This window comes from Mobula birostris, chromosome 28 (genome assembly GCF_030028105.1).
Source record: "Mobula birostris isolate sMobBir1 chromosome 28, sMobBir1.hap1, whole genome shotgun sequence".
In the NCBI taxonomy this organism is placed as follows: Eukaryota; Metazoa; Chordata; class Chondrichthyes; order Myliobatiformes; family Myliobatidae; genus Mobula; species Mobula birostris.
In genome coordinates, this window is record NC_092397.1 from 31,502,665 (window position 1) to 31,527,672 (window position 25,008).

Sequence of the window (25,008 nt, forward strand, 5' to 3'; positions counted from 1 at the left end):
CTCACCTGATTCAAGCCCATCTAATGCCCCTGTTTTACTGTTGCAGCTTTCCCACATTTGACAAAGGTGATCGACTACTCCACACAGGAGGAATTCTGTGTGAGGACTGATCGGCCAATGGGGCTGAATTCCTTTTCACTGTACAATAAAGTCTAGGGTTTGGTATCTCGGAGGGAACTCCATGTGTCCACGGTCACCATTAGCTGTAATCTGCAAACTCGCACTCGTTCTTCAAATAAACATTAGTTAGCTGTGCACAAGGAGAACGACATGGCCTCTGAGACAAACTGTTCTCAAATTTGAACAAAGAAATATCACGTTTTACAGAGTTTTTTATTCGGTGACTGATAATGACTAAATGGTAATCTTTCCCCCCTCCTCCACCCTCAATCTCCGCTTTCCGCAGCGATTGCTGCCGATGCGACTCCCTTGTCCACGACGCTCCCTACTGATCCCCTTCCTGGTGCTTATCCTTGTAAAGGTAATAAATGCCACATCTGCCCCTACACCACCTCCCTCACTACCATTCATTGCCCCAAGCAATCTGAGGCGACTCTTTCACTGGCAAGTATGTTGATGTCGCCTACCGTATCCAGTGGTCATGATGGGGTATCCTGTATATCAGAGAAACTTGACGTAGATTGGAATACCATCTCGTCAAATATCTTCGCTCCATCGGGAAGAAAACGTGGGATCTCCCGGTGGTCACTCATTTCAATTTTACCCTCTATTCCCATTCCGACATGTCAGACCATCGCCTCCTCTATTACTGCCATGAGTCCACACTCAGGTTGGAGGAGCAACACCTCATAGCCCGTGTGGGTAGGCTTCAACCTGATGGCATGAACATCGATTTCCCAAACTTCTGGTAATTGCCCTCTCCTCTCCATTACCGTTCCCCATTCTCCATTCCTGTTTCCCTCTCTTACCTTATTTCCTTACCAGTCCCTCACCCTTTCTTTCATGGTCTTCTATCCATTGCTATCATATTTCCCCTCCTCAATCCCTTTATCTCTTTTACCAATCAATTTCCCAGCTCTTTACTTCACCCTGCCCCCATTTCACCTGTCACCTACCACCTTGTACTTCTTCCTTCTCTCCCCACTTTCTTAATCTGACCTCCTTCTTTCCAGTCCTAATTAACCGTCTCAGCCCAAAACGTCAACTGTTTACTCTTTTCTATAGATGCTGCCTGGCCTCCTGAGTTCCTCCAGCATTTTGTGTGCTTTGCTTTGGATTTCCAGCATCTGCAAATCTCCTCGTGTTTGCAATGGAACCTGTTTTTGTTCATATTCCTTGTGCCCTTCTTTAGTCAACATTCAAACCAAAATAATACAGTATTGATAGCCAAAAGTATCTGCACATTAAAAACAATGATAATTCAGAATTAGTAAAGGAGATATTACACTATAATCTGTCATTTGCTATAATTGTCATTATCTTGTCTTGGTATGTAAGTGAATCCAGTCCCCTTCTGTGAAAGGGAAGCTCTGCTTTTCAAAGACCTTTCTTGCCGAGGTTGACTGCACACTATCTGAAAACTATCCTTACCTGAGCAATAACGTAACTCTTGCCTTGTTGCAAATTGCACTGGTTCACCCACTGAAATGTCCGTCAGTTGGCTCATTTCCGGGAACGGGATACAGTGCATAACCTCCCCCCTACTTGTACCACGCACAAACTGCTTAAAGAAACCCTTTTAGACATGGCTAACAAATACTGCCCCATCGAATCTTTTGCTCCATGAGAGTCCCCAGTCAATGTCGGGGCGGTTCAAAGTTCAAGAGTTCCAAGCACATTTATTATCAAAGTATGTATACATTATGCAGCTTCGAGATTCGTCTCCTAACAAGCAGCCACAAAAACAAAGAAGCCCCTTCCCAAATCATATAAAAAGGAACACCATCGAGCACCCAACGTGCAGGGAAGAAACAAACGCAAGCAAACAATATTCTGAACTGAATTCCGCTAGCGAGCCCATAGTTCAACGCGGAGCCGAGTGAACTTCGTGGAACAGTGATATGAAGGGCTCAGGTCTTGGCACCCTGATATTTTCAGTTTGGTCCGACACCTAAATCGATGTCCAAATGTCGGGTCTAATCGCCTCGATACGCTCTGGGGCCTGCACCTCGTCGCTTCGATCTGATCCCCGATTCGGCACGGCGATTAATTCTGGGTCCAAACATCGAGGTCAGTCGAATCGGTTTGCGCTGGTGCCCGAACGTCACCACCTCCATTCGGCCTTCGGCACGGCGCTGAAATTGATCGAACCGTGAGTCCGACTCGCTCTTGGCGACCGGTCCGTCTCCTCACCTCGCCTCGGTTCTGCCGCTGCGAATTACCTTAAAGACCTAAAGGAAGTTACAGATTATTACTTGCAGAGATCGTTCGCCGGAAAATGCTGAATTAAAAAAAAATTGCATTTCGTGTTTCTTTAGCCACCAGCCAGAAATCGCTTAAGTTCACCATCACCATCTTAAATCCGTTCCGAATCAACAGGCACAGTGATGATCCTGAAATCACCCATTGTGATAACACTGTTTTTGCTCCTTCCTAGAATCTGTCTCTGTGACTGATGGAAATGAGGCTGTTTAACATAAACCCATCAGATTAATTACCGTCCTTAATTTTGTAGACTCACTCTTAATGCTTCTCACATTCAACTGAACACATCTCAATCCATCTGTGTTGTTGTTTATATTCCTGAGCTCCTGCCCATCCATCCATACAGTATTACTGTGCATGACATCTAACTTAGATTCAATCCCTCCATTCAGTGACTGGTGTTCTGGTTCACATCCCCCTGTCAATCTCGTTTCAACCCTCCCAGGGAGCAGTAATGAACTTTATGATACTGAACCCCCTCCAGTGAAGGTGCAAACTATCCCTCGTGTACAAGTCATCCCTGCACCAGGAGAAGCCCCAGTGACGGGGTAAATGCAAGCACACTTTTCCCTCGGAGGCTGGGTGGGACTCCAACTGGAGATCATGAGTTAAGGCTGGTTGATGATAAAGCTTAATGAGAACACAAGTTGAAAATTCTTCACTCAGATGGGGGTGTTTGAAGGAGCTGCCAACACGTGATGCATGCAAGATTGATGTCAAATTTTAAGAGAAGTTTGGATCTGTACATGGATGGTAGGGTATGGAGGGATAAGTTCCCAGTACAGGTCGATGAGAGCGGACGGTGTAAATGAATTGGCACAGACTAGATGGACAGAATGGCCTGTTTCTGTGCTGTACTTTCTATGGCGCTATGAATCTATGATCCAGAATCCTGAAACCCTGCCCCGCCCCAGCTCCTCAGCCACCATTCATCTGCTCTAACTTTCTGTTCCTACCTCCACTACCACACGGTACCGGGAGTAAGCCGGAGATTACAACCCTTCAGGTCCTGCTCTTTAACTTCTTCCCTAACTCTCTATATTCACAGTACAGAGCATCAGCTCTTTTCTACCTGTCCATTGGTACCGACGTGAGTCACCACCTCCGGCTGAATGAACACTGACCCCCTTGCGAGATTTCTATAGCTGCTCGGAGACGTCCCTGACCCTAGCACCAGGGAGGGGACACTCCGGTTTACGATGGCGCTGGTGAAGCACAGCGAGCACTTGTCGGTATCAAACAAAACCACTAACTAGTTTATCAATCACACATTTTCAGGTAGACGATCACTGCAATCAATAGGCTGTTGCTTGCCATTCGGAGTTGAGCTTTTCAGCCGCCTTTTCGAACTGGAATTTCTGCGGTGTGAACTGCAGTGTTGAAGATGCAGGACGGCTGTGCGTGGCGCATACGGAGCGAATCGAGGCGACGGGGCCCGGGCCGGAGAGTGAGACAATGTTTGGGCACTACTGGAGCAGACTTGGAGGTGATTCCATGTGACAGAACTGAGGAGAGACAAGCGGTGGCAATGCAGAGTAGAGGTGGCGGGGCCTGGGCCCAGGCCTGCGAGCCAGCAAACACCTGAGTGATCGATCTAATTGCCAGGTCAGCGTGTCGAGACCGCAGGCAAGGGACGGGCCGGTTCATCTGGCTGCTCAGCGAGGTTTATTCGGATCTCCACTGGACTGAGCTCCGGCCTGCAACTAACGGGCTGCTGCATCGGCTGCAGTGATGACTGGCCTCACAACATTTGACTCACTCTTGTGAACTTCATTTTTCAGCTGGCCTTTGTTGTTTACACGATTTGTTTTTATTTTCCAGCACTCTGAGTGTTTGATGGTCTGTTTTTTAATGGATTCCATTAGGGTTCTCTGTTCTCTGTCTGCCTATAGGGAGACTAATTTCCAGATTGTGTGTGGTACATATAATTCATCATAAATGTACTTTGAGCTTTGAACAGCATCGTTTTGTGGATATTCGGTAACAATCGAGTTACCCAGCGCTGTCATCATGCCTGACATGGCTCTTACACAGTGAGCCCCAGAGTCACTCTCAGCACCTCAGCTTCTCCTCCTTTCCGAGGGAAACAAAGCCAAACCATCCAGTTTTACCTCATCGCGGAAAGGTCACATGCCAGACAACATCCTGGTGAAACTGCTCTACACTGTCAGGAAGGTTCGTTGCTGCTCCCTGGGACTGGCAGGGGGATGGGGACCAGAGCACCAGGTCACAGACTACAGTGCAATCATGTTCGTCCGACAGTGTGTCCACCAGAACTGCAGACAGTCCTCCAGCGGTGTGGGAAACCAATATCACGCTGGTTCCTGAACCCTCTTTGTTAATCTAATATCTCTTTAGTTTCTGTCATTACCTACCACGCCACCCACTAGACTCACTGTTCATTCCCGATGTAATTAAAATTTTCAGCGAGAAATCAGTTAATATTTCCATTCTCGGCATTAGCATTGTCCTGATGAGGGTTCCACCCAAATCGGCGTCTATTTCTGACCTCACCGACAGTCCAGTAGAACACTGTATATCTCAGTTTAGTTTTATATTTCGCTCTTTATTTCCCTTGGTAAGTATTTGTTATTTTCCTTTCCCTAGGCCCAGTGTGGAAATGAGGCTTCCCCCACACATACCCTCTCCCCGCCCCGGTTGAGCCTTTTTCATGATTTATTTGTAATATTTGGAGGATTCCCATTGGCTGCTCTGATTGACAATTTATTCTGCCCCCCCCCCCCCGAGGCTGGCACTTAACTGTCACGTGATACCCAGCGATTAACGAGTACAGTAGTTTAATGGTGACGTCACAGAGAACGCGCCCTGATCACGAGACTCGGGAATGGAGAGGGACCGGAGACGCGCTTTTCGTGTTTCGTAACGGGGAGTCACGCAAGAAGCTTTGCTGAACTTTCCCAAGAAAAAAGCGACAGCACGGAGAGTTATTAGGAATGACAAAAGGGCGGCTTGAGGGGATTTTGCTGATTAATTGGGAGGGAAACTGTTCTCACAGTGGTGTGGAAAATGCTAAATAAAATGAATCGTGTCAGAAGTTATAACCAGTATTAGTGGTGAATGAAAATTTGGCTGCAGTCGACAAAAAAAACTCAGAATAAATGTGAAACGTGTTTACAAAGATACATAGTCCTGACGAACAACACACACAAAATGCCTGAGGAACTCAGCAGGCCAGGCAGCATCTATGGAAAGGAGTACAGTCGACGTTTCGGGCCGAGACCTTTCGGCGGTTTGTGAAAGACTAGACTATATAGGGGATGAGTATTTTAGGAGACGAGAGCATATTTTGATGGACAATGGGAAGATCTATGGGAAACGAGACGATTGAGAGTGCCTTGGATGATGACTTCAAGTTGGATTAATTGAAATCTGTTGTCAATAGGGCAACTATTACAGCCCAGGATAGGATAAGGGAAGCTATCATATACTCCATCTGCCCGAGACAGCCCGAAAGAGGTTCTTTGAGTTTTATAAGAAAATCTGGAAGTTAGGGATGCTTCCAGGGGACTGGAAATGGGCTGCGGTGCTGTCCATTCTTTGTTTCAGAGAGTAGAGAATTACTTCATCACTACTAATTTAACCTTAAACCTGTGTCCTCTTGTGGCACCCATTTCAGCCCTGGGGAAAAGCCTCTGACTATCCACACGATCAATGCCTCTCCTCATCTTATACCCCTCTATCAGGTCACCTCTCATCCTCCGTCGCTCCAAGGAGAAAAGGTCGAGTTCACTCAACCTATTCTCATAAGGCATGCTCCCCAATCCAGGCGACATCCTTGTAAATCTCTTCTGCACCCTTTCTATGGCTTCAACAGTCTTCCTGCAGTGAGGCGACCAGAACTGAGCGCAATACTCCAAGTGTGGTCTGACCAGTGACCTATATATCTGCAACACTACCTCTCGGCTCCTAAATTCAATTCCACGATTGATGAAAGCCAATACACCGTACGCCTTCTTAACCACAGAGTCAACCTGTGCAGCTGCTTTGAGTGTCCTATTTGACTCAGACCCCAAAATCCCTCTGATCCTCCACACTGCCAAGAGTCTTACCATTAATACTATATTCTACCATCATATTTGACCTACAAAACTGAACCACTTCACACTTATTTGGGTTGAACTCCATCTGCCACTTCTCAGCCCAGTTTTGCATCCTCAAAAAATTCAATCAGGCTCGTAAGGCATGACCTGTCCTTGAAAAAAGCCATGCTGACTACTCCTAATCATATTGTACCTCTCCAAATGTTCACACATCCTCCCTCTCAGGATTTTCTCCAACAACTTACCAACTATTGAAGTAAGACTCACTGGTCTATAATTTCCTGGGCTATCTCTACTCCCTTTCTTTAATAAAAGCACAACATCAGCAATCCTCCAATCATCCAAAAGCTCTTCTGTCCCCATTGATGATGCAAAGATCATCGCCAGAGGCTCAGCAATCTCCTTCCTCATCTGCCCACAGTAGCCTGGGGTACATCTCATCCGGTCCCAGCGGCTTATCCAACTTGTTGCTTTCCAAAAGCTCCAGCACATCCTCTTTCTTAATATCTACATGCTCAAGCTTTTCAGTCTGCTGCAAGTTATCACTACAATCACCAATATCCTGTTTCATGCTGAATGCTGAAGTAAAGTATTCATTAAGTACCTCTGCTATTTCCTTCTGTTCCATTCATACTTTCCCACTGTCACTCTTGATAGGTCCTGTTCCTTCATTCCTTATTCTCTTGCTCTTCAAATACTTGCAGAATGCCTTGGAGTTTTCCTTAATCCTGCCCGCCAAGGCCTTCTCATGGCCCCTTTTGGCTGTCTTAATTTCCTTCTTAAGCTCCTTCTTATTAGCCTTATAATCTTCTATAACTCTAACATTACCTAGCTCTCTAAACCTTTTGTAAGCTTTCCTTTTCTTCTTGACTAGATTTATTGCAGCCTTTGTACACCACGGTTCCTGTACCCGACCATAACTTCCCTGTCTTCGTATGTTTTACTTGGATACTGTAACTTGTATGTTTTACAACTGAGCATTGTTTTTTTCTTTTTTGGCCAGTCATTCAGAGTGGCGGTGAGTTGTGAAGAAATGTCATCAGAATTTGCCGACGCCTCACACCCAGGAGGGTGTTATGAGTCCAATATTGTTTAAACTGAGGATTAATGATATTTTGATGGTATTGGGTTCGGATAGATGGAGCTAGTCAGGCTGGGAAGACTGTCCAACTAAGAAAGGGAAGACTCTGATTTCAAACTCCTCTGCCTTGCGGCCATAGCCACTCATGGAAAAGGCTTCGGGAGTAAACCCTAAAGACAAATCCAGAGCTGGAATCCCTGAGGCAGTCCGACGTTGTCTTCAACCTCGTTCTGGAAACTCCTGCGACGACACTGGTGCCAAGCTGCATCGGCCCTTGCCCTTCCCTTGGACAACATTGGTGTCGTGGAGAGGGGAGACTTGCTGCATGGGCAACTGCCGGCCTTCCATAGAACTTTGCCCAGGCCTGCGGCCTGGAGAGGAGAAGCTAGACTTTCCAGGTGCAGATCCATGGTCTTGCGTGACTAACAGATGCCACTGATGGTGTTGGGGCTGGGCTTGGTCTGGCTTTATGTGCAGATGATGGGGTCTGTGGGAAAGGGGTTGCAATGCCGCCTATGTGGTACGCTCTGTACAAACAGTGTTAACAGCAACGGAAGAATAGTCTCTGGACTGGGTTTTAAATTTTCTGTGTCCAAATCAAAATGTGTGTGTTTACTCGGAAACATAGTGCGGATTATATTCACTTTACTGTGTATGAGTGTTTGCTGTCGAGTGTTCCTGTTTTTAAATATATCGGGCTTTGGCTCATGTGCAGAGCAAATGTAAAGTGTTTGGAGGATAAATGTAAGCAGGTCATTAACTTTATGCTCTGTGAGGCTGGATAGGACTGTGGCTCATCCAGGGTGTTCTATTGACAATTTATTGTCCTTTAGTACAGGTTGTTTAATTTATAGAGAGACAGCTCATTCAGTTTCATATAGGTTGGATGTTCTACAGACCAGTGCACTTTGAATCTGTAATGGAGCGTTCCGGACCAGAGCTAGAGATGCATCGGAGGTTAAACAAGGCGAGATGTCTCTTGACCTGCCGAGAGAAAAAAAAAATGAGCCTTGCAAACTGGACTTGCTTAATAGAGTGAGGACGTCACGTGTGACTAATTCTGTTTTAATGGGTTGTTGTGAATATAGCAGCAGAGCTGATAAATGTTATCTGTAGATACTTAGAGAATAAGTGTGGGAGTATGGTTTTGGGGATTTGTGGACAAGTGACCTGGCCAGGAGGTCCATCATGGACATTCCCAGATGTGGAAATAGATTTGAGATTTCTAGGGGATAAACGAATTAAGTGTGTACAGGACGGATTCCTGTCACAGTATGTGGACAGGCCGACTAGGGGGAATGCCATATTAGATCTAGTACTTGGTAATGAACCGGGTCAGGTCACAGATCTGTCAGTGGGTGAGCATCTGGGCGATAGTGACCACCCACGTCCCTTCCTGTTCCTGACTTCCACCCATACCACCCTGGCCTTTAGCATTATCATGGAAAAGGATAGAATCAGAGAGGACAATATTTTTTTTTAATTGGGGAAGGGCGAATTATGAGGCTACAAGGCTAGAACTTGCAGGTGTGAATTGGGACGATATTTTTGCAGGGAAATGTACTATGGACATGTGGTCGATGTTTAGAGATCTCTTGCGGGATGTAAGGGATAATTTTGTCCCGGTGAGGAAGATAAAGAATGGTTGGGTGAAGGAACCATGGGTGACAAGTGAGGTGGAAAATCTAGTCAGGTGGAAGAAGGCAGCATACATGAGCTTTAGGAAGCAAGGATCAGATAGGTCTATTGAGGAATATAGGGAAGGAGTTTAAGAAGGGGCTGAGAAGAGCAAGAAAGGGGTATGAGAAGGGCTTGGCGAGTAGGGTAAAGGAAAACTCCAAGGCATTCTTCAATTATGTGAAGAAAAAAAGGATGACAGGAGTGAAGGTAGGACAGATTAGAGATAAAGGTGGGAAGATGTGCCTGGAGGCTGTAGAAGTGAGCGAGGTCCTCAATGAATACTTCTATTCGGTATTCACCAATGAGCGGGAACTTGATGATGGTGAGGACAATATCAGTGAGGTTGATGTTCTGGAGCATGCTGATATTAAGGGAGAGGAGGTGTTGCAGTTGCTAAAATACATTAGGACCGTAAAGTCCTGGGACCTGACAGCATATTCCCCAGGCTGCTCCACAAGGCGAGGGAGGAGATTGCTGAGCCTCTGGCTAGGATCCTTATGTCCTCGTTGTCCACTGGTATGGTACAGGAGGATTGGAGAGAGGCGATTGTTGTCCCTTTGTTCACTAAAGGTAGTAGGGATAGTCCATGTAATTATAGACCAGTGAGCCCTACGTCTGTGGTGGGAAAGCTGTTGGAAAAGATTCTTAGAGATAAGATCTCTTGGCATTTAGAGAATCATGGTCTGATCAGGGACAGTCAGCATAGCTTTGTGAAGGGCGGATCGTGTCTAACAAGCCCGAATGAGTTCTTTGAGGAGGTGACCAGGCATATAGATGAGGGTAGTGCTTTGTATGTGATCTATATGGATTCTAGTAATGCATTTGACAAGGTTCCACATGGTAGGCTTATTCAGAAAGTCAGAAGGCATGGGATCCAGGGAAGTTTGGCCAGGTGGATTCAGAATTGGCTTGCCTGCAGAAGGCAGAGAGTCATGGTGGAGGGAGTACGTTCAGATTGGAGGATTGTGACTAGTGGTGTCCCACAAGGATCTGTTCTGGGACCTCTACTTTTCGTGAGTTTTATTAACGACCTGAATGTGGAGGTAGAAAGGTGGGTTAGCAAGTTTGCAGACGACACAAAGGTTGGTGTTGTTGTAGATAGTGTAGAGGATTGTGAAAGATTGCAGAGAGACATTGATAGGATGCAGAACTGGGCTGAGAAGTGGCAGATGGAGTTTAACCCGGAGAAGTGTGAGGTGGTACATTTGGAAGGACAAACTCCAAGGCAGAGTACAAAGTAAATGGCAGGATACTTGGTATGAGGAGCAGAGGGATCTGAGGGTACATGTCCACAGATCCATGAAAGTTGCCTCACAGGTGGATAGGGTAGTTAAGAAAGCTTATGGGGTGTTAGTTTTCATCAGTCGAGGGACAGGACTTAAGAGTCGCCATGTAATGATGCAGCTCTATAAAACTCTGGTTAGGCCACACTTGGAATACTGTGTCCAGTTCTGGTCGCCTCACTATAGGAAGGATGTGGAAGCATTGGAAAGGGTACAGAGGAGATTTATCAGGATGCTGCCTGGTTTAGAGAGTATACATTATGATCAGAGATTAAGGGATCTAGGGCTTTTCTCTTTGGAGAGAAGGAGGATGAGAGGAGACATGATAGAGGTGTACAAGATAATAAGAGGAATAGATAGAGTGGACAGCCAGCACCTCTTCCCCAGGACACCACTGCTCAATACAAGAGGACATGGCTTTAAGGTAAGGGGTGGGAAGTTCAAGGGGGATATTAGAGGAAGGTGTTTAACTCAGAGAGTGGTTGGTGCGTGGAATGCACTGCCTGAGTCAATGGGCGAGGCAGATACACTCGTGAGGTTTAAGAGACTGCTAGACAGGTATATGGAGGAATTTAAGGTGGGGGCATATATGGGAAGCAGGGTTTGAGGGTCGGCACAACATTGTGGGTCGAAGGGCCTGTAATGTGCTATACTATTCTATGTTCTATGTTCTATGTTCTAAATTCTTGAGAGGGTGAGAGGATGTCTGGTTATTTTCTGCAGCGGCATTGTTTCCTTTTTGCCTGTCTTTACAGACTGTTCTAAAAAGCCAGTTAGTAACCGGATGGGTTATTTATTCCCTGCTTTAATGTTGTGGTGGGCAAAGGTTGTCTGTCTATACAGCAGGATTTATGGCCATTACCATTAGTCTGCAATGGGTTGAACAAGTTAAGTCAAACAGAGTTGTGATCTGCTCAGACACTACCTCGGTACTGCAAAGTTTGGAATCGAAGTCTTCAAGAAGCCACAGCCGATCTGTTGATGAATGTGTATTATGATCTATATGCTCTGAAATGTGTGGGAAGAACCCAAAACACAGAACATAGAAATTTATAGCACGTTACAAGCCCTTCGGCCCACAATGCCGTGCCGACCATGTAACATACTCCAGAAACTGCCTAGAATTCCCGTAGCACACAGCCCTCTATTTTCCTAAGCTTCATGTACCTATCTAAGAGGCTTTTATAAGCCCCTATTGTATCCACCTCTACCATCGCCGCCAGCAGTGCATTCCACGCACCCACCACTCTCTGTGTGAAAAACCTACCCCTGTCATCCCCTCAGTACTTATTTCCAAGCACCTTAAAACCATGCCCCCTCCTGTTAGCCATTTCACCCCCTGGAAAAAAAAACTCTGGCTATCCGCACGATCAACGCCGCTCATCGTCTTTTACACCTCTATCAGGTCACCTCTCGTCCTCCATCGCTCAAAGCAAAGCAGACACTAAGTCTGAGGTAGATATTATATTTCATGTGGGAAAGTATGAAGCCAAATGTTGCACTAGGCTGGGAAATAGCAGAAATTGTGGGATAAGAGTTGCAGAGGGAGGTGATATTATTGTTTGTTTCCATCAGTCTAAGGTTGGCACCTTGTGGAAAAGAATAAGAGGGAAGATGTGTGGTTTATGAAACTAATAGTCGGACATACGGGTTTGCACTCCTCTTTGGAACTTGTTGTGTAGTAAGGGAATGTCTCGCGTGATTTTTGTAATCTCTCAGAGACGGTGGACAATGTGATCACGATGTGCCACAGATATTCTTTGGAATGTTGGAAGCTGTTTAGGCATTTAATGGGTCGAGCTGGGGTGCGGAATTTGCAGGATATACTGGTACCTCAGGCCGGGACGGTTAAGTCGTGTAGGACCCTGGTGAACGTTTTAGTTAAAATAGATTTGTGATGTCGCAGCTGATCCCGATCAAGGCTCCCCTCATACTCCATTACAGTAGGTGGAGCTAATGCACCGGATGGGAGACAGTAGGAGCAGAGTGAAACGGCGGCGCCTGCTACCCTGCAGACGTCACCATTGCAGTCAGTCCCTGTGCTCTGCTTCAGAGTCCTGGCGCCCCGTCATTGAGAGCCCATTGGGGGCTCCTTCAGCACACATAGATCAGTGTGACAGGAATAAGACCCGGCTTCGCCTTCTCCAGGACAGCTGGGAAACGGCAAACACCTTCGTCTCTGCTGCTGAGGCCCACATGGGGATCTTTGTGTTTGTCATCGCCATATGATGAAAACTTATCCCGCTATAATATAGTTTTTCTCCGACCAAATGCCCCATGGATTTCAGGGTGAAAGGTCACCGAGCAAAACGTGGACTCTGCTTCTCCTTTCACAGATGCTGAGTATTTCCAGCAGTTTCTGCTTTTAGTTCAGGATCATTTTTGTTTGTTTGACTCTGGATCACTGCTACCGTTGTCACATATAAACATAGTTATTGTGTCAAAGTGGTTAAGGCGATGGATAACAAATCGATTATGTTGTCTCTGCATAGTTTTGAATCCTGACAAATTACCTGCCTCTTCATTTTTTGTTTTATATTCTTCGTGACTCTCTGATCCGTCTCACGGACACGGATTGTAAATGAACCGGAGCAAGCACCAATATCTGGTCACCGTTTCTAAACCCAGGAAGAGCCGATTTATTCCAGTTTCTTTCAGGATGTCTCTGTGGCGCAATCGATCAGAGCCTTGCGCCGTTACCGGAACATCAGTGGTCGAGGCCACTCATAGTCTCTGGAAATCCTGCTGCTGTTGTTGTCCGGTGTGTGTGCTCCTATTTTATTTACTGAAAGCGATAACCACATATATAAAATAGAATACTATCACCACTTGCCTTTCTTTGCATGCAGTTTGCCATGAAATGAATGGACAGAACATGGAATATGAAACCAATGCAAACTCTCATTTGGCACCAGTATATCAAACGTTTGTTCTTCAACCAATACGTGTTGCGGCGGTTCCATCGGGCACCAGCTCCTCTGTGCCCCCTGGTGGCCGGTAGGTATAACACAAGACCCAGCTCCTCTGTGCCCTCTGGTGGCCGGTGGATATAACACAAGACCCAGCTCCTCTGTGCCCTCTGGTGGCCGGTGGCTATAACACAAGACCCAGACCACCACTGTCCTCTGTGGCAGGTGGCTGATTTATTGACTCACTGTGTCTCTCTCTGTCATTTTCCGACCCAGGAATCCGGATATTTCGTTCACGTCATCGCGCAAGTTAAATAAATTCACAACTTGACATCCTCACGACTCGGTTGACGGCATTCCCGACTGCAGGGAACAATCTTAATTTGGGTAGTTAATGATCATTCCGTTTCAGTCTGCAAGAATGTGACAAGTGATTCCGATTTAAATATTCTCTCTTTAATTTGACATGGATGCGAATTTCCAAAAGTGTCTTGTTTCTATTCAGGACTAATGCGCAGTCTTGCGTTTGGTGAAATATTTTGTTCATCCGCCTTTACGTCGTCCTTTTAAACTAATACTCTGAGTTTGAAAGTCTGTTGTTGCTCTCTGACTTAAACTCCTTAAATTTTACAGGTCAATGGTGTGAGACCCACAGACAGTCACGTCTCCTTTTCTCCCTGACGCAGCTCCCCACAATGAGAATAAATGGAGGAGAGGACAGACATATCTTCAGATATTTCCTGAGGAGACGGAGGTCCTTTAACATCTGCCGGGCGATGCTGAGGATGTTCTACGAGTCTGTGGTGGCCACTGCTATCATATCTGCTGTTGTGTGCTGGGGCAGCAGGCTGACGGTAGCAGACACCAGCAGAATCAACAAACTTATTCGTAAGGCCAGTGATGTTGTAGGGATGGAACTGGACTCTCTCACGGTGGTGCCTGAAAAGAGGATGTTGTCTAAGTTGCATGCCATCTTAGTCAATGTCTCCCATCCACTACATAATGCGCTGGGTGGGCACAGGAGTACATTCAGCCAGAGACTCATTCCACCGAGATGCAGCACAGAGCGTCATAGGAAGTCATTCCTGCCTGCGGCCATCAAACTTTACAACTCCTGCCTTGGGGGGTCAGATACCCTGAGCCGATAGGCTGGTCCTGGATTTATTTCATAATTTACTGGCATAATTTACATACTACTATTAAACTATTTATGGTTCTATTACTATTTAATATTTATGGTGCAAATGTAACGAAAACCAATTTCCCCCTGGGATCAATAAAGTATGACTATGACTATGACTAGATACAAAAAGGATGAAAGGGCGTGCGTAATAATCGGGAAGAAAAACTGAGGTTAGATGAGCGACCACGATCAAAATGAATGGCGGAATTGGCTCGAAAAGCCGAATAACCTACTCCGACTTCTATTTTCAATCTTTGAACGTCCAACCTTTGTGCTCAGAATGTCAGACAGAAGATATCATCGTTCATTTGACAGTGGTGACGTGGCTCAGTGGAGGAGCGCATGTGTGAGGTCCCGGGTCCAAACCCCGCATTTCCACATTGTTGTTTGTGAAGTTTGAAATCTGGGCGGAAAATCCCAGATGAAGAAATTTCCCGCACTATCGTTGGCCTTTCATTGCCGTCGTAGAGACGCCACGATAACCCTGTAACCCGTGGGATAGTTAAGAATGGTTCCTTGCCGCATATGAGTCCTCGGTAGTGGAATTCTAAAAACACCCCCACTTTTAGGGAAGGGACGAAAGCTCGGCCGTGGTGTTCTGAACATTCCAGCAACAACTACAATTCTCATTGAAACCTACTGAATGTGGAAGAACCAAGATTATGTGGACGTGGAGAGGATGATTCCTATGGTGGGGGTGTCCAGAACTAGAGGGAACAGCCTCAAAATTGAGGGGAGACCTTTTAGACTGAGGTGAGGAGGATTTTGTTTTAGCCTGAGAGTAACAAATCTGTGGAATGCTCAGCCGCAGACTGCGGTGGAGGCAAGTGTATGGGTTTGAGTGGGATCCGGGATCAGCCGGGATGGAATGGCGGAGCAGACTCGATGAGCTGAATGACCGATTTCTGCTCCTATGTCTTATGGTCTAACTAAATCCCGATGAAGGGATGGTTTGAGGTACGTACTTGCGATGCGGAAACCAAGTCAACATCTAAACCCGCGAGTTCCGTTCACAGGGAGACGAGGTGAACTTCTGGTTCAGCTTGGAAATCCAACATTCATTCAATGATCAGGACAGGATTAGAACGTTAATGGGACCTCGGGATTGAACGTCGTGATTCCCGAGTGTGGCTCAGAATGTCGTTATTGATAAGAAGCCCCACAAGAGCGATGAATTGTCCTTGCTAGCAATTAAATGAGAGAAACCCCATTCACTGGCAAATATCGGGAACGAAGTGCAAGATGGGATAAAGCATAAACGACACGGAGAGAATAACTGGGTGGTCCAGAAAGTAAGGAAGAAAGAAACGAAAGTGGAGACAGAACTAAGGACAGAAAGTGAAGTAAGTGGGTAGGAATAAGGGGGAAATGGAATTGATGCAACATGGACAGACACAGAGGGAGATCCAGACATATACAGAAACAGACAAGACCTAAACATATACAGGCACCGACACAGACATAGACAGAAACAGACACAGACAGAGATGCAGACATCATACAGGCATAGACATACAGACACAAACCCAGACATGTACAAACATAGACAAGACAAAGACAGATACAGGCACCGACACAAACATAGACAGACAGAGACACAGACACAGACTGAAATATAGAGCCAGACATATACAGATACGCAACAACACACACCCATACCAACACACACAAACGCAAACACACACACAATGATACGCGCGCATACACAAACAAACGCAAGAGGTTGCACATCATTCATGGGAGAGCAATGCTATTTTTTTTCCCATAGCAGAGTGGCGCAGCGGAAGCGTGCTGGGCCCATAACCCAGAGGTCGATGGATCGAAACCATCCTCTGCTATCTCAACTGCTAACAACAACAATTTTCCGTCAGTGCACTTTAAAACACGACGGCATCCCATCATTGGTAGATGCAAGGAAATCCATTGGCTTTCGGCTGGAATGTACCTTTATATGTTATCCTTTTTAATTTTTGCGGAGGTTTCTGTTTGGTTGGAAAGATTAACAGATTGAGGTATCTTAATGTCATCTATTCTCTGCAGAATAAACCCGTGTCTTGTATATAAAAAAATGCTGGAAACACGCAGCGGGTAGGCAACATTTGCAGAAAAAAGAGATTTGATGTTGTCGGTGGATGCCCGTTCGTCCCAACTGGAAAAGAGAGAAAATAAACAAAATGCTGGAGGAACTGAGCAGGCCAGGCGGCATCTGTGGAAGAGTACACACCCCCGCTTTCCAAATCGTTCCCTGCATCGATTACTCAGACAATAAATCCTGTTGGGGAATCTTCTTCATCCCAACGCACAATCAGGGACAAACGGGAGCGTGTCCTCTGGGCAGTGCTCGACAAAGAAGCAGCTGAATCGGAAAGGATTCCCGAGATCTCGCCGGTCGCAGAGGGAGAAAAGTAAAATGTCTGAAAAGTGTCGGTTTTGCAGTCCCCGAACGAATGTTGATTTGACCCCGTGAAACGTCGTGTGTTCGGACGTCTGAATGACAGATTTATTTTCGCGCTGGTTTCTCATCACTGGTTAATACATCCGCCCGTCACGGAAAATGATGGTTTCATTTCCCCGACGAAGAATTAGTTTTGCTGTTTCCATATTAAATGTGATTTCAAACGGAATTTTCAAAGCAAAAAGAAAAGTGTTAAGGAGGTTAAGTCGGAATTTGATGGTGAAATGATCGGTTCATCGGGGATGTGGAACAGTCCGGTCTGCAGTGACCCCGGGAAAGGAAAATCTCGCGATCGGTGTTCTGCTTCTTCAGATATCCTCTCAGCGACTCTGTATCTCAGCGCCATTCAGTGTAACCCTCAGTGACAGGGTCCCATGTTCGCTAAAATATTTCCATCATCTACCTCTGCTACACTTTAAACTTTAAGCAAAGGCCGGTCTTACGCTCGATTTAAGGAGTACGGTTCAACGAGTTAGAAAGGAGGAGGAGAATGAAACCGACGCCTTCGCCGAGCTCAGGCCACCCGCCAGAGACTGAGTGAGATTCTCTCCTCCAACTCCGCGCCCAGAGCTCAGGGTGAAAGATCATCGCCCTGAAACGTGAACTCTGTTTCTCCCTCCACAGACGCTGCCTGAGCTGTGGAATATTTCCAGCAGTTTCGGATTTTACTTCAGCAATTGTCCTGTTTTTGCCGACCCCGGGATCGATACACTCCCCATACGTCCCGTGACACAGTGACCACATTCCATGTAAAATGCCCTTGTTCCTGGCCTGCCCAATTGTGAGGAGTGTGTAGTCGTGGCCAAGTCGTTTGCAGATGCGATAAGAATTTATTGGGAGTTCCCCGCGAAGCTTCTAAATCGGACAAATATTTGTTCCTCACGTTTTCTTTTTATAGTGTCCTCGACTCTCTGATCGAAATCATTCATTCACGCAGATTGTGAAAATCGGTGTCCTAGCATCGACTACCAGTCAACATCGTCCAACGAAGAAATGGATCATTTAATCCTTTTTCAGTCCCTGTCTTGGTGGCCCAATCGGTGAGCGCGTTCGGCTGTTAACCGAAAGGTGGTGGTTCGAACCCACCCAGGGTGTCTGGTAATCCAGCAGCAGTTACTGTGCATTTCATTGTCTGCTGGGATAGTGGGGGGGGAGGAATGGGGGGATGTTCCCTTTCTGCTGCCGTACAGAGTTCAGTGGGGATTTAAATTGTTTTATTTTTGCCAGATACAATATGTGACAAAAAGCTTCTCTTTCATACTTTTCATAGACATCAAACTCTTACTATCTCTTCTTTCAGTTGGTCCCGACGAAGAGTCTCGGCCCGAAACGTCGACTGTACCTCTTCCTATGGATGCTGCCTGGCTTGCTGCGTTCACCAGCATTTTTTATGTGAGTTGCTTTCATAGACATCATATCATGACGCAGAGCATTGTCTGAGAACAAGGTTCATCATTAATTAAATGCAGAATAAAGTGAAACAGCCACAGAGAAAGCACAGTGCGGGAAAATAATAAGGTGGAGCGTCGTGACGAGGGAGATTGTGAGGCGTCCATCTTTTTTAACGAGGAGGCCATTCAAACTATGCTTCAGAACGTGGCACATGCTTTATTTTCCGTGATCATTCTGCTGGAGTCTACTTGGTTTCATTCCACAAAAAAATTATCATGATGCTCGGGAAGAGAACTGAACAAGGATGAAGTATGATCGCACTGGATGGTGGAGCAGACTCGGGGCCGAATGACTGTGGCCATCAGCCATTGTCTGTGTTTCACTGCTCAGTTGTGATATGCAGGAAGGTTTGGACCTGAACACTTCTGTATTTTAAGTGGGGATGTAGCTCAGTGGAAGAGCGCATGCTTCGCATGTATGAGGTCCCGGGTTCGATCCCCGGCATCTCCACGCGCGTGGTGAGCATTGAATTTTGAACATTGCAAAACTCAATCCCAATCGTCAGGTTTGCAGTCATCACAATGACGGTACCGCGATACAGCGGCACACATAAAGGAGGTAGAATGATGCTTTGAGTCTCAACGTGGACAAGACCAAAGAGATGATTCATTTGGAAGGTGCAGGCTGACCGCTCATTACCGCAAATAAACGGCTCCTCAAGAGAGAGAGAGAGAGTGGACCACCAAACCCGCCCTCTGAACGCCACAGGGAACAGCAAGAAAGCGCACCGGTGTGTCCACTTCCTGGCTTCAGTGAGACTTCCCCAACCCCTCTTCAATCTGTTTTTATTTCACAGGAGCATCATTGAGAGAGCGCTAACCAGTTGCTAAACCGTCTGGTACGAGAATCGCAAGACATCCGACGGCAGGACTCTACAGAGGAGAGAGAGAACTGCTGACAGAAGCTCACTTTCACATTCAGACCCAGTGATTTGCGGACTATTGAAAACTGACGGAATTCTGACCTTCATTCGATCATATGGACGAATTGGGAGGTGAACGAGACTCGGGATTGGACAAAATAAATCCTGGACTGTGGGTGTATTCTCCGGTTCACTTCAGACTGCGGTCGCTGCTGGTCACGTCGAGACTGACCGACGTAGCATCCACAAAATGCAGCAGGAGCTCAACGGGCATCTGCGCACGAAATATGGACTGTTTCCTCCTCCTCAGAGATGCTGTCAGACCTGGTGACTTGCCCCGGCATTCTGTGTTCTGGATTTGCAGCATCTGCAGAATCTCCTGTGTTTATAAACTAAATAACAGTCAGCAGACAAAGAGAATCTCCCGCTGTATATTGTAGACCACATCCATGGCTACAACTCGAAAGCTTATAAAGAAACTCCCATCGGGGTCTTCTTACCCGAACAGCTTCTTAATCCCCCCACAAGGATTCTACATCTCCCGATCCTGCTCTGCTCTGACTGAGACTCCATCCAATTCAGTGACTGATTTCCTGGTGAAAGGTCATTGAGCTGAACGCGAATTCGGTTTCTCTCTTCACAGCCGCTAACAGATCTGCTGAATATTTCCAGCAATCCCCGCTTTTAGTTCAGGATCAACCCCGTTCATTTGACTCCGGGATTTGAATCCAGCTGTGAAGAACTTGTAGTCGTGGCCGAGTGGTTAAGGCGATGGACTAGAAATCCATTGGGGTTTCCCCGCGCAGGTTCGAGTCCTGCCGACTACGTCTTTATATCGGTTTTGACTCCCTGATCCCTCCCAGGGATACAGATTGTAAAAAGCCAGTCAAAGCACCGATCTCTGTTCGCCGCCTTCAAAACCAGGAAGTGTCCATGTGTTTTGCTTTTATTCAGGTGGCCTCTACTATGCAATCGGTCAGCTGCTGTTCGGCTGTTATCCGAAATGGTGGTGTTCCAAACTATCCAGGCACGCTTTTGATCCAGTGGCCTTGGCTGTCCGTTTTGTGCTCTCCGTGCTGTGCCTAATACATTCATTTAAAGATTTTAAAAAATCCACATATGGAAAACAGAACACTATCACGACCTGCCTTGCTTACATTCATGTTGACATAAACTTAATATATTGTACATGGACGATCAAACAACAGAAACTCTTACAGGGCACCAATGTATTTCATGTTTAATTTTATGTTATCGCCACTTGAACCAGAGGGATAAATTCATTCAACCTCACTCACACCAACACTGTTTCCACAACTCACTTTCAAACTCGACATTTCGTGCTATCGACAATATTCCTTTGTTGTTGTTATTATTATTATTATTATTATTATTATTATTATTATTATTATTACAACGTTTGTACTTTCTGAGCTCAAGCCAGTAAAACCAGAAGTCCGGGTGAACTGAAGTGTAACAGCGACAGGGGAAGCACAGTGCAGGTAAATAATAAGCTGCAGTATCATAACGAGGTGGACTGTGAGGTCAAACGTACACCTTATCGTACTAAGAAACCATTCAATAGACAAAACAGCTGGACTGAAACTATCCATGAGTTTGTGACACGTCCTTTCAGGCTTTTGTGCTTTCTGCCCGATGGAGGAGGGAAAGGAGCGGGGTTGTCTTTGATCAGGAATCTGTCCGTTCGATATGACCGGAAATTGAATTTCCTGCAGCGGAGTCCTTGAAACTAACGGACTTGTTGGGACTAATGTTTTGTTTTTCATTTGGCCAACACTGCACCCAATAATTAAGAAAATTATTGAGAAAACCAGAGTAGAGAGGAAGAGGAAAATCCCCTTCAGTCACCCACCCAGAAACAAAGTTAAGACAGGTGACCATTAAATAGGAAAGGTATGTCTTACTTTGGAAATAGAGCCGAACAACTAGAACAGAAACTAATTTCCCAGATAGAAACACCTAAACAGAATAGAGAGGGATAAAGTTCGAAATTATAACTCCACAAGGGATAACCACTCGGAAGAATAGATTCGTAACGATCAGTTTGATCCAGACGCAACACTCACCCCAACCCCCCAGCTTCCCCCCTTGGGAAAAATGCATCCCCATGGACACAAGTACTCTTCCCGACAGGGTGCCAATCTCACCTCATATCACCAGCTCTAACTCCCACCACCCACCGGACATCCCATAACCCTAACCCCCAACCTAATCCTAACATCCAAAGGACCACACACTCTAGTTAGCCTTGGACACACCCCAGCAAAGGGACCTACTTAACACTGGGCCCCATGCTCCTTTTCTCCCCTCCCCCAAATGGGGAGGCCTGCATCCACTTTCCTCAGCCATATCCCTAAACATAAAAACTTCACCCATCCTACACACCCCCATAAACCTGAGCCCTCTCTCCACCGGGGGCCAAGTTCACGCCACTTCATCATCAGACCGGGTGCTCTTTCAACTCCTCCCACCACCACAAAGTCCTGTGGCCCCTCCACCCAGCCATACACCTAAGTATAACATCTCCAACCCTCCTGCACGCCCCCATAAACGCGGGCCCTCTCCCCATTAGGGAGCCAGTTTCACCCCACATCACCAGCACCACGACACCTGATAAACATTCCCAACCCTACACTTCACCCTAATTCTAACTTCCAATGGACTGCGCACCCAAACTAAACCGGACAGCACCCAAATAACCCAAGCCACACCACACAAAAGGGCTTACCTGACAGTCCTTTGCCCTACCCCTAAACCTAACATCTCCAACCCTCATACACACCCCCTTAAACCCAAGCCCTCACCCCATCAAGTGGCCAAATTTACCTAATATCAGCAGCAGTTTGGTTCCTGTTTCAGCCCTGCCCCCTATTGCAAGATCCCGCAGAAACCTTCACCCCGTCCCCTAAATGCAGTTGCCACCCCATCCCACCTCCCTTCGCCGTGAATCCTCCACCCCCATTACCTAACTCTACCCCGGGTCTGTCCCTCCCCACAACTCCCCTCAATTAGCTACTGCACAGCCCCCAGATCACAGCACCCAGTCCCTATAAAACCCCCACCCCCAAAACACTATCCATAAGCAATAACTCCACCATTTTAACTTAAACTCCAGCACGGAGGTTAACGAGGAGGAAGATCCCAATAAAGGCAAGTCGGGGACCGAGACGATGACAACGTGGGCCAAAATCAACGTGGCAGGGTGAAGTGATACTGCATCTCCAGTACGAGATCTACAAACACTAGAGGGATAGTTTGCCCACTTCCCATATACGCGCATCCTGACCCATCTTCCGCTCTTTGCCCATTCTCCTAATCTCTTTAAGTCCTCCTGTAGACTCCCTATTTCCTCAAAACTACCTGCCCCTCCACTATTTCTGCATCGTCTGTAAAATTGGCAACAAAACCATCAATTCCACCGTCCAAATCATTGACGTGTAACATACAAATAATCGGTCCCACCACAGACCCCTGTGGAACACCACTAGTGACTGGAAAAGGCTCTCTTTACTCCCTCTCTTTGCTTTGTGCCAACCAGCCACTGCTTTATCCATGCTGGTATCTCTCCTGTATCACCATCGGCGCGTAGCTTGTTAAGCAGCCTCCTGTATGGCATGGCACCTTGTCAAAGGCCATCTGACAATCCAAGTACACAACATCAACCGATTCTCCTTTGTCTATCTTGCTTGTTATTTCTTCAACGAATTCCAACAGTTTTGTCAGGCAAGATTTTCCCTTCAGAAAACAATGCTGATTGCGGTCTTTTTACTCTTGCAGTTCCTTAGCTGTATCGAAAATGGTTCAACATCTTCTGACCCTATGTCACTTCTTTCTAATGCTTTGATTTCATTCTTTACCAACAGGGCAACACCACCCACTATGCCTTCCTGCCTGTCCTTTTGATACAATGTGTATCCTTGGATATTAAGCTCCCAGATATAATCTTCTTTCAGCCATAATTCAGTGATGCCTGCAGCATAATACATGCCATTCTGTAACTGTGGTACAAATTCACTAATCTTATTATGTATACTGCACACATTCAAATACATCAACTTTAGTCTTGTATGCTCATTTTTTGATTTTGTCCTCCCTTTATGTTGCAAATCACCCCGTTGACTGCAATTTTGCTCTACCATCAGCCTTTCCTTACTAAGAGTCTCTCTACACATTGACTGTGTTTGTAAACTACCTCGTGTTCTGCACTCTCATTCCGTTTCCCATCCCACTGTCAAGTTAGTTTCAACCCATCCGAGCTGTATCTCTGGTTAGTGCAGAAGATGGTGCTGAGGTATAAGACCAGCCATGACCTTATCGAACCATGGAGCAGGCGCAAGGGTCTGAATAGGCTGAGGATCAGGAGCAGAAGCAGCAGAGGACAGTGACGTATCGGGGGAAGAAATATTGTTCCGCATCATAGCAAACAGATAATTCACCTGGCGCTGATAAACACATCCAGGCCGGTTCAGAGGAGGATGGGTGGAAACAGCAGAGACTCTGCACATCATTTCCCAATCTCTCTGGCTGCGGGAGGATTGAAGGCTGCTGACATTGTGTCCATGTTTACAAAGGCAAATGGGGATGGGCTGAGTAATTACCGGCCAGTCAACTTCCAGGCAGTGCTCAGAGGATTGCTGGAGATAATTCCGAGCGACACCAGGAATCATTGCTGAGAGAAGATTTATTCTCAACATCGGAAGGTTGGATGTTGTTGGATTATTTTTCAGGAGAGTTGATGAAGAGAGTGAAGTTTAATCCTGGCAAGTGTGAGGTTAAATGTGAAGGGAACATACACATTTAATGGCAGGACCCTTACAGCATTAACGCACAGTTTGATCAGGGGGTCTAAGTTGCAACACAGACAGGCAGAGTGGTAAAGAATGTGTACGGTATGTTCGCCGTCATCATCAGAAACACAGAATACAAGGGTCAGGAAGTCCGGACTCAGATGTAGAGTTTCTGTTCAGGCTACATTTGGAGTGTCGTGTGCAGTTCTAGTTGCAGGAGGAATGTGGAGGCTTTGCAGAGGGTTCAGGAGAGATTTATCAGGATGCTGCCTGGCCTGGGGAGGATGTGCTGTGAGGACCAGAAGGACAAAATTGGATTGCTTCCTCTGGAGCATTGGACCTGAGGAGAGACCTGACAGGATTTGATAAAACTCTGAAAAGCATTGTTAGGTTCCACAGTGCGCATCTTTTTTTTTCTGAGAGTTCACACATCACATACTCGAGGACATAGCTTTAAGGGGAGAGGAGTAAAATTTAAAGTAGATGTTTTACAGAGTGGTGGGTGCATGGATCACACTGCCTGGGATGGGAGTGGTAGCAAAGTTGTCAGCTTTTTAATACCAGATCAATTTGCAGGAATTGGGGGATATGGATCCTGTGCAGGCAGAAGGGATCAGTTTAATTTGGAATCATAGTCGGCTGAATGTCCTGTTCCTATCCACAACTGTTTGATGTCTGTACAGTGTGCTTGATGTCATCCACATGGATGTCAGCGACGTGTTAGATAAAACCCACAGCGCAGAGCGATCCCATAGGATCTAAGGCAAAGTACAAATGGATCCCACTCTGTCTCGGTGAGAGGGAGTGAGGGAAACTCTGCTGTCAGTGTGGGCACCTGATGAAGGAGTT

At 46.3% G+C, this 25,008-nt stretch overlaps 1 protein-coding gene and 2 non-coding genes across 3 annotated transcripts in view; 2 read left to right on the forward strand and 1 right to left on the reverse strand.

Annotated features, from left to right (window-relative positions):
- LOC140188978 (uncharacterized) overlaps positions 1-25,008 on the reverse strand; it is a 595,826-nt gene that overhangs the window by 222,714 nt on the left and 348,104 nt on the right. The gene's annotated exons all lie outside the window — the stretch shown is intronic.
- Positions 18,868-18,939, forward strand: trnaa-cgc (transfer RNA alanine (anticodon CGC)). Its single transcript has one exon. It is a non-coding gene; the product is annotated as a tRNA-Ala (tRNA).
- Positions 20,097-20,178, forward strand: trnas-aga (transfer RNA serine (anticodon AGA)). The gene has a single exon. It is a non-coding gene; the product is annotated as a tRNA-Ser (tRNA).